The sequence below is a fragment of the Callorhinus ursinus genome, unplaced genomic scaffold, assembly GCF_003265705.2.
Source record: "Callorhinus ursinus isolate GAN/ISIS: 27379988/994484 unplaced genomic scaffold, GSC_fseal_2.0 scaffold12, whole genome shotgun sequence".
Classification (NCBI taxonomy): Eukaryota; Metazoa; Chordata; class Mammalia; order Carnivora; family Otariidae; genus Callorhinus; species Callorhinus ursinus.
In genome coordinates this window covers 70,200,940-70,216,345 of record NW_027397074.1, presented here as the reverse complement: position 1 = coordinate 70,216,345, position 15,406 = coordinate 70,200,940, and the positions used below count along the sequence as shown (strand labels likewise).

At 36.3% G+C, this 15,406-nt stretch overlaps 1 protein-coding gene across 2 annotated transcripts in view; it reads right to left on the bottom strand.

Moving 5' to 3' along the window:
* Window positions 1-15,406, bottom strand: part of MKLN1 (muskelin 1) — a 186,075-nt gene that overhangs the window by 148,165 nt on the left and 22,504 nt on the right. The gene's annotated exons all lie outside the window — the stretch shown is intronic.

The following is a 15,406-nucleotide window of genomic DNA, read 5'->3' as shown; positions in this document are numbered from 1 at the left end:
AATACTGCAAACTGGCCAAAATCATCATCTGCCCATTAAGCCATGTGACATGGAAATGAGAAAGTGGACCTTCTGAAAATCAAGGGTACCTTTCACGTCTCAACTTTTCACTAGTATTTTCCTTATCTTTTTCTTTTTGTTCTAGATTTCAGATCCTTTTTTCTATGTATTTATGTAACTATAGAAAAAATAGATGTACATGTACATAAGATATAGAAAAATTATCATTTTTGTGGGAGCTTCATAGTAAGTCTGGTATTTTGGACCCAGGCCCAAAAGAAGAGATTTTATGACCTGGAGGCATCAGAATTTTTAAAAGTTTACCAAGTAATCTGAATGTGCAAACAAGACAGAGCTCTACTGCTGCAAGTTAACAGTGCTCAAACATTTTCACTCAAATACTCCCTAAAATAATAGTGAAGATCTATGCATATCCTCACCGTTTTTAAATTGGCAAGCAAAATTTTTCATAGCTTATAATGAATGCGTAAGTTGTAATTCTAATGTACCTAAATACTGTCATTTTTAATAAAACTGTTATATTTGTTTTCAAAAATATCAATGGAATAAAAATACCATCATCTATTTTTTAAAATGTATAGACTCTTCTCACATAGTCTAAAATTTGTATTATTCTGTTTTTCCTTAAACTTCCTCCATAGAATTTTAACTAATGTAATATTCTTTTATGCTTAGGGTCTTTATGACTTCTGTGGAAAAAGAGGATGTAAATTAAAATTAAGCTTTTTTGGTTTTGATCATGAGATTCTAAGTAATTTTAAAAATTTCTCCTGGATACTATTATCAATATTATAAGTACACTACTGACCAAAACAATATAAATATATTATAAAATTTGACAGATAATGATTAAATATCGAGTTAAATGGTATTAGAAATGATTCTCAAAGATATGCGCAGGACTTTTTTTTCTTAACAATTACTTCATGTGTATATGGATAAGTATTACTGCTAGAATAAGATGGAATTGAGCATCAAGTCCATACCTATTTTCAAATTTATAGGTAGATGCATTAAAAACCCTGCTCACATAGAGGTGCCTGGGTGGCTCAGTCAGTTAAGCATCTGCCTTCGGCTCAAGTCATGATCCCAGGGTCCTGGAATCGAGTCCTGCATCGGGCTCCCTGCTCACTGGGGAGTCTGGCTCATGCGCTCTCACTCGCAATCTCTCACTCTCAAATAAATAAAATCTTAAAAAAAAACCAAAAACCCACCTTGCTCACATAACTAAATACATGAGAACAGAAGGAATTTCTGTTAGTACTATTACTTAATTTTTTGACCACCTTCTAAATTTTATGCCAAAAATCACATAATGAGCTATCATTAAAAAAATCACTTTTTGTGATCTACCAACAGACAAACTGATTAGGTCCTCTTTTTATTTTGTTTAAAAGAAAGAATTGAGAACCACCTATTTTTCAAGAGGATTCTTCTTTTTTTAGCCATTCATTTTGTCAACTTCAATATCAACTCTTAGAACTATCCCTTTGTTTGGCACCCTAGAGATTTTTACACTCCATAGGAATAGGTACGAGGCATGCCTCCTTTGCAATCATGAAGTGGGAGGTAGGAAGGCAAGAAGCATTCAAAGTGCAAGCAAGCATCACCTGGAGTTCCCATCTAAAAATGTAGACTATGACTATAGGTCTACCATAGGGTTGGAGATTCTGCATTTCTAACAAGCACCTGGTAATGACAATGCTGCTGGTGAATGGACCACACTTTTGAGTAGCAAATGCCCTAAACCACAGGCAAGTTCTTTAGTTCAATTTTTAGGAGTGAATACACAAGAATAATAAGAGTCGGGAAATTGAATCCCTTAGAACTATTTTAGCCTATGTACCTCTTGGAAAGTCTACATGTACTCTCAGGGATAAGCATGCCACAATTTGAATACTACTGTTCAAATCAGCTACTAAAAATTAAAATCGCTGGGTGTTAAGAGTGTTAAAATTTTTAAATTATAAACCGTAGACTTTATTCATATCACTTTTCTATTTAAAATATTTTGATGGCTCCTAGCTTTCCAAAAAATAAATTCCAACTCACTAAAATGGGATACACAATCCTTTGTAACTTATGTTTATAATCAAACAAACAAGTCATACATACACACACCTCTATTTTTTCTTGTTTAAAAGTAATATTTGCTAAAATGAAATAAAATTTAAAACTTTGGGCAACACTCAAAGAAAAAACATTAAAAAATAAAAAGCAACCCAATTACTACAATCCAGAGATAATCACTATTAAGACTGGCAAATGTCCTTGCAGTTTTCCCATATGCATAAGCATAAAACTTATGTGTGTGTGTGTGTATATGTGCACACATGTGTATTTTTAAAGGTAAATCGGATCAAACCATTAATCAGGTTTTTTTTTTAATGTCATGATACCTGAAGTATTTTTTCTACAGCATTAAAAAATATTCTAAAGCATATTTTACTGGCATCCTAAGAGCTCATAATAATTCAAAGACACCTCAAAAAACTGTTTTATTAAAGCCAGTACATCTCAGGGGAACACATCGCTATCAATATCATTAGATATTTGTCAGAGGATTAATTTGTAATCCATGCATTATATTTTAGATAAATATAAAAATAAGCACTGGCCTAAATGCCCTAGAAAAGTAGGTTAGAGTACCATAAAAAATTCAACTAAATATCCTTAAAAGAATGAAATAATATTCAAAGAGTTTTGTTTTCATCACACTAAATTTTTTTGCATAGTCTCCTAAATGCACCTGTAATAAGTGTATGCTTCTGGGACAGCTGGGTGGCTCAGTTGGTTAAGCATCTGCCTTCAGCTCAAGTCATTATCCCGAGTCCTGGGATGGAGTTCCGTATTGCATCTTGCATGGGGCTCCCTGCTCAGCAGGGAACCTGCTTCTCCCTCTGCCTGCCACTCGCCCTGCTTGTGCCATCTCTCTCTGACAAATAAATAAATAAAATCTTTAAAAAAAACAGGTGTATGCTTATATCTCTTAATACACAGAATCATAAAGGAAGTATAAATAAATAAATAAAGGGGAGTTCATTGACAAATATAAAATAAATGTTAATTGTGAAGAGGGGAAGATGGCAAATGAATTTGGAACACTATTAGCAAAGCTGCCTTCAGTAAATAGACTCTGTAATACTGTGACTACGAAATAAATCTGAACAAAAATTAAAAAGGCTTAACGCATTAAAAAGTGGTGGCTTTGGACAGAAATATGGACAAGAACACCAGCACACACACATATAATGTCTAAGGAAGAAGTACCTGACCAATGACCCGGCCTGTATGAAGCACCTTGTATAGCACAACTATTGGAGAAAAGTCTACCTCCAAGTACTTTCCTCGTTCTGATACACCACAGTAACCAAACAAATTCCAAATGTTAACTCAATTTCCCAAATACAAGTTCCTGAATATCATAAGAGTAAAGATAAATTGCTGCATTCAAGACATTTGAAGGATAACAAAATAAATTATATCTGTACACAAAGGCAGGCAGAGCTCATTTACCTCTTCTAAGATGTCTCTCCACAAGCTCTGGCCACAGTAACAGCTCCATCCCCGGAATTTCACTTCTGATTTCTGTAACATTCACTGCTTTTATCACACATCTAAGCTTAGCTTTTGTTACCTTCAATATGTATCTTTTAAACTACTGTATGCATAGGGGCGCCTGGGTGGCTCAATTAGGTCATGATCCCAGGGTCCTGGGGTCCAGCCCCACATGGGCTCCCTGCTCCACGGGAAGCCTGCTTCTCCCTCTCCCACTCCCCCTGCTTGTGTTCCCTCTCTCATTGTCTCTCTCTCTGTCAAATAAATAAATAAAATCTTTAAAAAAAAAAAAACACAAAACTATTGTATGTATAGATGGTTCATCACCAGAGACTCTCTCATATCCTCGAATAGGTCTGGCTATTACCCAAGAGTTAATAGGCACCCAATAATTTGTTTATGGTAAAGACAGCCAAAAATGTGAAAAGTCATAATAGCAACTTGATACCACAATGTAGCAAAAATATATTTAAAAAACTCAAAGTTTTTTCTTTAACTCATTACTTATAGTAGCATTTTCGGTGTAGAAAATGGAGATCACAACAGATGTCACAGCTTAAACCTTCAGACCTTCAGACCTAGATGTATGAATTTTCCAATCACCTGAAATTCCCTCTATGTTCTCTTTTAAAATCTATGCCTCCATTTGTTTAAAGGAAGATTTGATAAACAAGTTTCATAAGTATCTCCCATTCAATATTTCACATGTAAGCAAACTATATAAATTTCAGGAAAAAAATACCAACCTTCAACTCACAGCCCTGCCACTACTCAGCATGTAAGCATGTAGGTATGACAGGTAGGCATCTTAAGACACCAAGACATGGAGCCAATCCATAACGTATTATGAACAATAATAAAGGAAGATAATCTGTGGAAAAGAATAGAAAGCCCAGAATAAACCCGCAATTATACGGTCAATTAACCTTCAACATAGAGGCAAGAAACGCAATGGGAAAAAGACAGTCCCTTCAACAAATGGTGTTGGGAAAACCAGACAGCTACATGCAAAAGAATGAAACAGGACCACTTTCTTACACCACACACAAAAATAAACTCAAAATGGATTAAAGACCTAAATGTGAAACCTGAAAACATAAAAATCCTAGAAGAGAGCACGCTGGCAGTAATTTCTCTGACATCAGCCGTAGCAACATTTTTCCAGGTATGTCTATTCTGCAGCAAGGGAAACAAAAGCAAAAATGAACTACTGGGACTACATCAAAATAAAAAGCTTCTGCACAGCAAAGAAAACAATCAACAAAACTGAAAGACAACCTACTGAATGTGAGAAGATATTTGCAAATGATATATCCCACAAAGGGTTAGCATCCAAAATGTATAAAGAACTTACACAACTCAACACCCAATAAGTAATCCGATTAAATTGGGTAGAAGACATGAACACACATTTCTCTAAAGATATCCAGATGGTCAACAGACACATGAAAGATGCTCAACATCACTCATCACCAGGGAAATGCAAATCAAAACCACAATAATACTTCACACCTGTTAGAATGGCTAAAATAAAAAACACAAGAAACAACAAGTGTTGGTGAAGATATGGAGAAAAAGGAACCCTTGTGCGCTGTTGGTGGAAATGCAAACTGGTGTAGCCACTGTGGAAAACAGTAGGGAGGTTCCTCAAAAAATTAAAAGTAGAAATATCCTACAATCCAGTAATCACAGTACTGGGTATTCACCCAAAGAATACGAAAACACTAATTCAAAGGGATACTTGCACCCCTATGTTTATTGTAGCATTATTTACAATAGCCAAATTATGGAAGCAGCCCAAGTATCCATCAATAGATGAATGGATAAAGAAGATGTGGTAGATGTATGCAATGGAATACTATTGAGCCATAAAAAAGAATGAAATCTTGCCATTTGCAACAACATGGATGGATCTGGAGAGTATAATGCTGAGTGAAGTCAGTCAAAGACAAATACCACATGATTTCACCCATATATGGAATTTAAGAAACAAAACTAATGAACAAAGGGGGGAAAAAAGAGACAAGCCAAAAAAACAGACTCTTAACTGTACAGAACAAACTGATGGTTACCAGAGGGGAGGTTGGCGGGGGATGGGTGAAACAGGTGAAAGGGATTAAGTGTACAGTTATCTTGAGCTCTGAGTAACACATGGAATTGTTTAATCATTATACGGTACACCTGAAACGAATATATCACTGTATGTTAATTACACCGGAATCAAATTTTTAAAAATAAAACAAAAAAAATAAGGGAAGATAAAAGACTAGCTAAACTGTAACAGAAAGTCCTCAGAGCAATAAACTTGAAGTCAAGCAATTTGCTAATTCCAGATGGTCATTTTCCTTACAGGGATTCAATTCATATGCATTAATCAGTTCAGTAACAGGAAAAAAAGAATCACCAACAGCTGGTAGTTCCTCAAACAGTTAAACATAGTTACCATAGAACCCAGAAATTCCATTCTAAGGCATTTATTTATTTTTTTAAATGTTTTATTTATTTATTCATGAGAGTCAGAGAGAGAGAGAGGCAGAGGCAGAGGGAGAAGCAGGCTCCCCGCCTAGCAGGGAGCCCGATGCGGGACTCGATCCCAGGACCCTGGGATCATGACCTGAGCCGAAGGCAGACGCTTAACCATCTGAGCCACCCAGGTGCCCCACCATTCTAAGGCATTTACCCAAGAGAAATAAAAACATACTACACAAAAACTTATAAACAAAGGTTTATGGCACTATTCATAATAGCTAAAAAGTGAATACAATCCAAATGTCCATCTACTAATGATTGGGTAAACAAATGCAGTATTTAAATAGAATAGAATATTATCAACCATAAAAAGAATGTAGTACTGATACATGCTACAAAGTGGATGAACCTTGAAAACAGTATGCTAAGTGAAAGAAGCCAATCACAAAAGACTATATATGATTTCATTTATATGAAATGCCTAGAATAGGCAAATCTATAGAGCCAGAAATTAGATTAGTGCCTAGAAATGTCAGAGTAAGCAAATAATGGCAAAAGGGTATCGTTTTCTTTTTGAGACTATAGAAATGTTCTAAAGTTGAATGCAGTAATGGTCATTAACTATCTGTGAACACAGTAAAAACCATTAAATTATACACTTTAATTTTTTTTAAGATTTTATTTGTCAAAGAGAGAACAAGCAGGGGAAGCAGCAGGCAGAGGGAGAAGCAGGCTCCCCACTGAGCAAGGAGCCTAATGTAGCACTCGATCCCAGGAGCCTAGGATCATGACCCGAGCCGAAGGCAGACGCTTAACCGACTGAGCCACCCAGGCGTCCCTAAATTATACACTTTAAATAGTCAAACTGTATGGTACCTGAACTATCAACCCCAAAACACTGTTATATAAAAAAAGTCAACTAACAAATACTTATATTCAAGGAATTTAAGGAAATGACCCCATCCTAAAACTAATCAAAATATTGGTATTATACTCTAAAGCTATTAAAAACTATTAGGTTGGGGACCTGGGTGGCTCAAGTGTCTCAAGGTGACATTTTAGCTGACAGTTGCAGAGTAAGTAGGAGTGAAGTTTTATGGCTCTTCTGATCACACTACTTAATCAAGAGGGAAAAGGAAAGAAAGGAGATAATGAGAGGAAAGGGGAAGGGGACATTATCCAAGGATGTCTGAAATATGTTGGCATTTCTATTCATACAAAACAACATGCCTTAACAACAAATATATAGGTGATGACAATAAATAACAGTCATATTAAAGTAACACAAGGATATTTTAAAAGTATTAAATACTAACAATATTTACAAACCAAGAAATTTACATTAGACCTAGTATCTTCTCTCTAAACAATGTCTTCACATAAATATAACATTCCCATGAACTTTTTTTTAAAGATTTTATTTATTTATTTATTTATTTATTTGACACAGAGAGAGCACGCGCAAGCAGGGGGAGCAGCAGAGGCAGAGGGAGAAACAGGCTCTCTGCTGAGCAGGGAGCCCAAAGCAGGGCTCGATCCCAGGACCCCAGGATCATGACCTGAGCTAAAGGCAGACCCTTAACTGACTGAGCCACCCAGGCACCACGCCCCATGAAAGTTTTAATAAAAAGGTAGATAATATAAAAAGCACATTACAGAAAGGGAAATTACTATACACTTATGACAAAGATTAAACTCTCAATTTCTGGACTTCATAATTAAGTCTCAAAAGAGACTTCCAAATCAGCAACAAAACCAAGAATAATATCTCATTTTAACTTAGTCAATAAATATTTTAATAATTGCTAACAAATATTATTATTTACATTTCATAATTTTTTCCCATTAGGGATTAGGAATAAGCAGTTAAGATGTCAAAAGACAAAATGAAGGAAAAGACTCAGCAAAAAAAATCTTGAGCTCAAAGTTTAGATTAATACATTAATATAATCATGAGGAATTCATAAGCCTACCAGATACAACAATCTAATCCATAAGAACTACACACAATAACTTCTGCTTCTGGATGTGACATAATAGTCCATAGCACGTCAACATTCCCTCTTAACACTAGAAAAGCTGTATAAAATAGAAAAAAACAAAAGTTCTTAAGGTATCAGATACTTTCTGAGGCAGCTAGGACTTGAGATCCCAAAGAAGTCATTAAAGGGAGCCCCACATTCTACACAGGACATTCCAGCTATTTCTTTAATGGCACAGGGAAAGGGACTGGGAAAGGATAGTCACTAAAAGGCAGAAAAGTCAGCAGAACTTTTGGTGATTTTCATTTGGCCAGGACAAAACTTGGTAGTTGGGTCTTGCCATGATACCCAGGACTTAAGGGGTGAAGATCCCACAGTGAAGGGAGGCACACAAAAACAAACATGACACTGTGTACCGATGTTCCCCTTAAGGCATCTGTCAAGTCTTAAACTACACAGAGCAGAGGCTAAAAAGTCTGCAGAGAGGAGCTTTCAGGACTCCCATGCTGCTGGAGAGACAAAGCAGGAGGCCCGGAAACAGCCGGTCTCTCAGCCGGGTTCCCTGTAGGGCTGGCAAAAAGGAGGCAAACCCCAGGCTCACAAAACCGAAAACCCAGCTTCAAGTCAATGCAGTCCTGACTGAAGGTCTATTCCATCTGCCTGCCAGAAGATAGGTCAATCTTCTTGAGAAAGAGATCATTACGGACCGAACTGTAATTTGTACTTGTATCTAAAGTTCTGCACATAATGTCTGGCATTTAACCAAAAATTACCCCCCAAGATGGTGGTGGTAGTAAGAGTAGTAGTAGTCATAACAATTATCATTATATAACATATAACTATATATAATTATATACAATAATTATATTACCAGACACACAAAGATACTTAACGAAAAAGGAAAAAAGGCAACAGAAATAGATCTAAAGGTGATCCAGGTATTAGTTTTCAGACACAGACTTTAAAGTTACTTGACTGATATGGTCAAGAAAATGAATGACAGAGGACCTGTGTGGCTCAGTGGGTTAAGCGACGGACTCTTGATTTTAGCTCAGGTCGTGGTCTCAGGGTTGTGTGATGCAAGGACCGCCTCAGGATGGGGTCTGCTTGGGATTCTCTCCTTCTCCCTCTACCCGCACCCACCCCTGTTTGCGTGCATGCTCTCTCTAAAAATAAGTAATCTTAAATAAAAAAAGAAAAAGAAAAAGAAAATGAGTGACAATATGGATATTTTCACCAAAAAAATTAGAATCTACTTTAAAAGAATCAAAATTTCTAGCACTAAAAAATGCTATAGCTGAAATCAAGAAAAAAAATAGGTGGGGTTAAAAGCAAATCGGACATGGCTGAATAGAGAATTGGTAAACTGGAACACAAATAAGTAAAATCTATCCAGGATGGAATAAGGAGAGGAAAAAAAATGATAGAAAAGACAGGGAAAAGCGTAAGGGACATGGGGGTATGACAAAAGGTATAATATAGATTTAATTGGAGTCACAGAGGGAAGGAGAAAAAGAATGGGTCAGAAACAATATTTGAAGAGTATCAAAATTTTTTTCAGAACTGATGAGAGAGTCATGCTACAGATTCATGAGGGGTCAAAAACCATAGAGTAAATACAAAGAAAGCCATTCTTAGGTGAGAATATCTACATCTCGAAAACGAAAATCTAGAAATCCCTCATATTTCCAAAGATGATTTTTGAAAAATTGAAATATAGCAATCAGGTTGCCACAAACAGCTGATATGTATCTTATCTACATGTAAAATATCACAAAGTCCCTGTATCAGGCTCCAAATCATTTATTCAAAACCTACTATATTTACTTAGAAGTTAATGCAAATGATAGAGCCATCTGCCTATCTGGAAAAAAAATAACAGAATATAAACCTCCTGAATTTGATCAAAGATAAAAACTATTTCTACATAAAAGGAAACTGATGATGCTCAGAGAAGAATCATAACTTGCTAAAAGTCACACAAAGATCCAATTCTAGGAGTCTGCAGACTGAATCAGTAGGCCTCCATCTACCTCGTATTCCTTTCCTCTATACTGGGTATCTTTATTTTTCTAAAGTTCTAAGATTATCAGACTGAAAATATCAGAACTTTCAGTGGCCAGTAAAGTTCCTAAGCCATGCCAGTGTCTAATTTCAGTTTAGGGAAAGAGGAGGAAAGGAGAGTAAGGAAGCGCATGACAGTCCCCAGGCTCCAAGGAGTGGAGTACCTCCAAACTAGTGATTCAAATTCAAGGATTTGCAGGAGTCTATGGGATTATAACAAATTCTCAAATTCATGTGCACAATGATTTTGTCTATAGACCAAATAAATAATAAACCTCATAAGTGTGTTCTATTTTTCAAATGTATGTGATTAATAAAACAAAAATTCATTTAAAAACCAAAATAAAGGGAGAGGGAGGAAGGAAAAGGAATTATTAGGAGCAATGTCACTTTTGAATTATATAAGCATTGTTCAGACATCTCTAAGGACCTAGCTCACCAAAACCCCATTTTTAATCCCAAATTGCTAAGGGTAATGCCAAAATAAACCCAGGGTAGATAGAAAGTTTCCTACAGATGAATACTTTATTTATTTTTTTTTAAAAAAGATTTTATTTATTTATTTGACAGAGAGAGACACAGCGAGAGAGGGAACACAAGCAGGGGGCGTGGGAGAGGGAGAAGCAGGCTTCCTGCAGAGCAGGGAGCCCAGTGCAGGGCTCGATCCCAGGACCCTAGGATCATGACCTAAGCCGAAGGCAGACGCTTAACGACTGAGCCACCCAGGCGCCCCCAGATGGATACTTTAAGTACAACAATTCAGTATCAAGGAACTCATAAATAAGTTCAAAATTTGTTTCGCTAAGGCAAACAGTCTCACTCAAAATGGCCAAAGAACAACAAAAACAAACAACAACAAAACAAAGCCCGAAAGCCTAAATGTCCAGTAATAGGAGACCAATTAAATAAAATGCCATAAAATCATTACCTAGATTATAATGCACCATTGACAAATGATATAGAGGAATATTTAATAACATGAGGAAATATTTATTATATAATGAGGAAAAAGAATACATAACAGCAAACAGAGGACAAAGTCAAAATGAAAAATATAGTTACAACAAAACATCTGCAATGATATATATCAAAGGGTGATTGGTTATCTTTGGATGGTGGTATTAAGGATAATTTATATTTTGTTCCAGTCTATATTTTGCAAATATTCCACAATAAACTTAGGAGGCTTTTTTGCAAGCAGAAAAAATATGTATTCATTTTTAAGTGCTAAATTTTAAAATAGTTGAAATAGGTTCATCTCTAATCCTGGTTGTCAAATCATTATCACTTTAACTGTGAACTATGTATGTACACAAGGTACAATTTTAATGGTTTGATTTTAAGTAATAAAGAAGACTAACAGAAAAAAAGATAAACACACTTAAAATGTATCAAATTTTACAATCTAAAATATTTAAGTCTTCAGTTACATGTAAACTAGAATCAATTCCATATTAGTGAAATTACCTAATGCGTAAAAAACTTTAAAAGGTCCTCCCAGTTTTCATATTAATACATTAAAACCTTAAATGTCAAGACAAAAAATTCTAAATATTGCTCTCTTTCTCTAAACTTATAGCACTTATTTGTACTCACAATTAGGCACATATTATAGACACGCAAAATATGGAAGCAGCTTTGGTTAACAGAAGTCAGAAGGCCCAAGATGAGAATACTATTTCCTACTGTTTCAATTCTTGGACCTGGGCAAATTAATTTCTCTCTCTGAACTTCAGTTTCCCTAGCTGTAAGACAGAGTAATATTTATTGTAAAGTGTTTATGAAGACTAAATCAAAAAACACATGCTAAGTGCTAAGCACAGTGCCCAAAGAACAGAAGGTACTTAAATGGTAGTTGTTACTAGAAGCACATGCAATAGCTTTTAAGTCACAGAACTTGCCAAGCCGTTTAAAAACTTTATGACAAGTTACTTAACCTGTACAGACCTAAGTTTCCTCATCTGCAAAAAACAAAAACAAACGAAAAACCTCTTTGTTCTAAGGATTAAGTAAGACTATATAGAAAAATCATTTTGCATATAATAGGTGCTCAGTAAAGTGTAGTTGGTATCACTATTAATTAGCTACATCAAGAAGTATTTAAGTATAGAGAATATAAAATATTTTTACATAATAAACTCCCATGTAATTTTAACAATTAATCATCATTTAAATATATTTCCCTGGGATGCCTGGGTGGCTCAGGTCATGATTCCAGGGTCCTAGGATAGAGTCCCCCATCGGGCTCCTTGCTCAGCAGGAAGTCTGCTTCTCCCTCTGCCTGCCGCTCCCCTTGCTTGTGCTCTCTCTCTGACAAATAAAAAAAAATAAAATATTTTTTAAAAAATGTATTTCTCGGGGCGCCAGGGTGGCTCAGTCGTTAGGCGTCTGCTTTCAGCTCAGGTCATGATCCCAGGGTCCTGGGAGAGAGCTCCGCACCAGGCTCCCTGCTCAGCAGGAAGCCTGCTTCTCTCTCTCCCACTCCCCTGCTTGTGTTCCCTCTTTCGCTGTGTCTCTCTCTGTCAAATAAATAAATAAAATCTTAAAAAAAGAAAAAATGTATTTCTCTTAATTCCCAAATTGAGTATAAATTTCAGAAAAATGTGAAATATGGCAAACTTTTTAAGCACACTGCAAAACAAAAGGCCACTTGGTTAGCTTCAAAATAAAAATGTGCTATCTATAACTAGATCTGTTTTAATATTTTTAAGGTCCAAATAAATCTGAAAGGATGAGAAGGAAAAAAATGGTTTTTCTCTGCCTTTGGGAGAAGGAAAAAAAATTCTAGTCCTTAGGAAGATAGATATCTGAATTGTTCCATTTTTTTTCATGACTTCACATGTTTTTACACAACTAAAATTTAAGTGCCTTTAATATGAGAACTCTTTCCAATCTCTGAATTCCTGTCTCTACCTTTGTGCAGAAGCAGAACAGCACTTTTAAGACTATGGAATGGGAAGCGAGACTGCCTAGGTTCAAATTCTGACTTCATCTAGCTGTGTAACCTGAGGCAAATTTTAATCTCTCCATGCCCAGTTCCTCACCTGGAAAACAGAAATTCTTCAAACAATTGTGAGGATTAAATGAGTTAATACACTTAAAGTGTTCATAAAAAAGCTTACCATATGGAAGGCACATTATAAGTGTTTCTCACTGTTATTATTGCTTTCTTATTCACCCCTAAAAATGCCTAGATCTGTGACTCTTGAAACCAATAAATACTTGCTACCCAAGAGACAATTCCAACAAATGGATTTACTTAAAATTAGAACTAACGGTCACAGCAGTAAAGATAGAGCAACTACCATTAAAGAGGATTTTAGGGCAAAAGCAAGGAAAGTCAATTCCCTTTCTTACACTTCCTATTATATAAAGCTGTAGCATCCTTACTTGCTAAAAGAAGTTCAGTACCAAAAGAGTTTTACAAGTTAGGCATGGCACACACTAATCCAGCACACACAAAATTCTCAAACTCAAAGTCCATAATAATTATATTCTTTCAAAGAAAAAAAGTTCCAATTACTCTTCTATCTTAACATCTTAGTACTTTAAAATAAAAACTATTCTGCATAAAACAGCAGAATACCATAAGGATTAAATAAGACACTGTAAATAAAAGTGTTTGAGAGTTAAACATGCATTAAATACTAATTTATGAACATATATGAGAGAATTATAACAATAGATTTCTCCAAACTCAAACAACTGCCTTCTAACCAAAACTAGTACTCACCAAAACTAGTACTCTGTCCACTTCAAATCTTGGGTCAGATAATGAGACATAAGTCAGAGTATAAATCATTTCCTGCTTGAAACGCACTCTTCCCTTTTTATTCATAACGGAGATGGGATTTCTAATATCCAAGTCCTGCCCTTAGACCGGAAATTTAAGGAGTGAAATCCTGAAAGTAGCCCAACTTAAGACCAGAAAAACTTGTTATTAGAAAACTTCTTTGAAGTTATTAGATCAAAGGATGCCACCCCAATTCCCTACTGTCTGTGATCCTAACCTGGGTATAGAAAAATGCTAATTGTCTCGAGATTCAAGAACTTGTTAGCTTCAAAAATCAGAAGTACCTGGGCCACATTTCAACTCCAGCTGAGGGCTAGAATGTTCACCTGGCTCACTCTCAAATGAAAAGTTGTAGTCCAACATCAATCAGGAACACAGCCATGCAGTAGCCATCAATAGGCCACACAGGCCAGATCTGACCACAGGTCACTTGGCACCCTTCACGGAAGCAAACCCTGCTGAAGGCCTGCCTGCCAACCCTTGACCTGGTGAACAGGACAATGGGCTAGCAGTCGAGAGAGCTATAGGTTCTTCTAGTCACAGATCCATTTTGAGATGCTTGACTGATTTAACTGAAGAAATCAAATTTGAGAAAATGTAAAAAATTTTTGAAATACAGATGAAAAATTCTGAGTATGCTTCACGGATCTCATTACTTCATCTGTTCAGTAACATAAAAAGATATATTACTTGCCACTTGTTTTGTTCACAAAATCATTCCTGGCCTTGTGGAAATGATGGGCGGGGGCGGGGGACAACTAGCACTTTTCTTCAGGGTCTGCATAGATCTTTAAACTTCACTAAGCCAGTTTCTCTATCTCTATGTAAAACTGGAGTTACATGTTCTTCCCTCAAAGATAAACTAAAGATAAACACTGTATGAAAGTACTTTCAGCATTTCAGAAGGAATTTGTTACAAAACAAAACAAAACAAAAAAACAAAAAACATATGGTAGTAATGCAATGGAACTTGTTTTAACACCAAATCGGGGATTCAAACCAAACCAGTGTTGGAAGTCAAATCCATTAAAGTCAGACTTTTCCGTCTATATGTGAGTTTCTGGGTTGGGAAATTGGTCTGTATTTATATAAATCCATGTTCTGAGCCATAATATAATGGAACTCTCCTGTAATGTCCCAGCCCACTCCCTATCTTTTTCAGAACACCAGCCGGAAAAGACAACCCTCTGCAAATCCTACAAATCCTCCCCACTTGCAAGGATTCTGGTGGATCCCACAACTTTTCAGCCTTTCGTGACTTTTACCACTCCTCTCGAGCTAATCACTTCTAATGACCCCAGTCAAGAACAATCACTCCTCTGCTCAGCTTTACACTTTGTCTCGGCCGGGCCGTCCCCCAATCTCCACAGCCCCGACGACCCTAGACATCTTCACCAGTTTGCCAGACGTCGGGACCTCAAAAGCTCCGGTTCCTGCCCCACCTCCCTGAGCCAGCCGCCCCCCAAGCTCTCTTCAACCCTCAAATCCCGGACACAGCATCACGGGGCTCCCGGTTGTC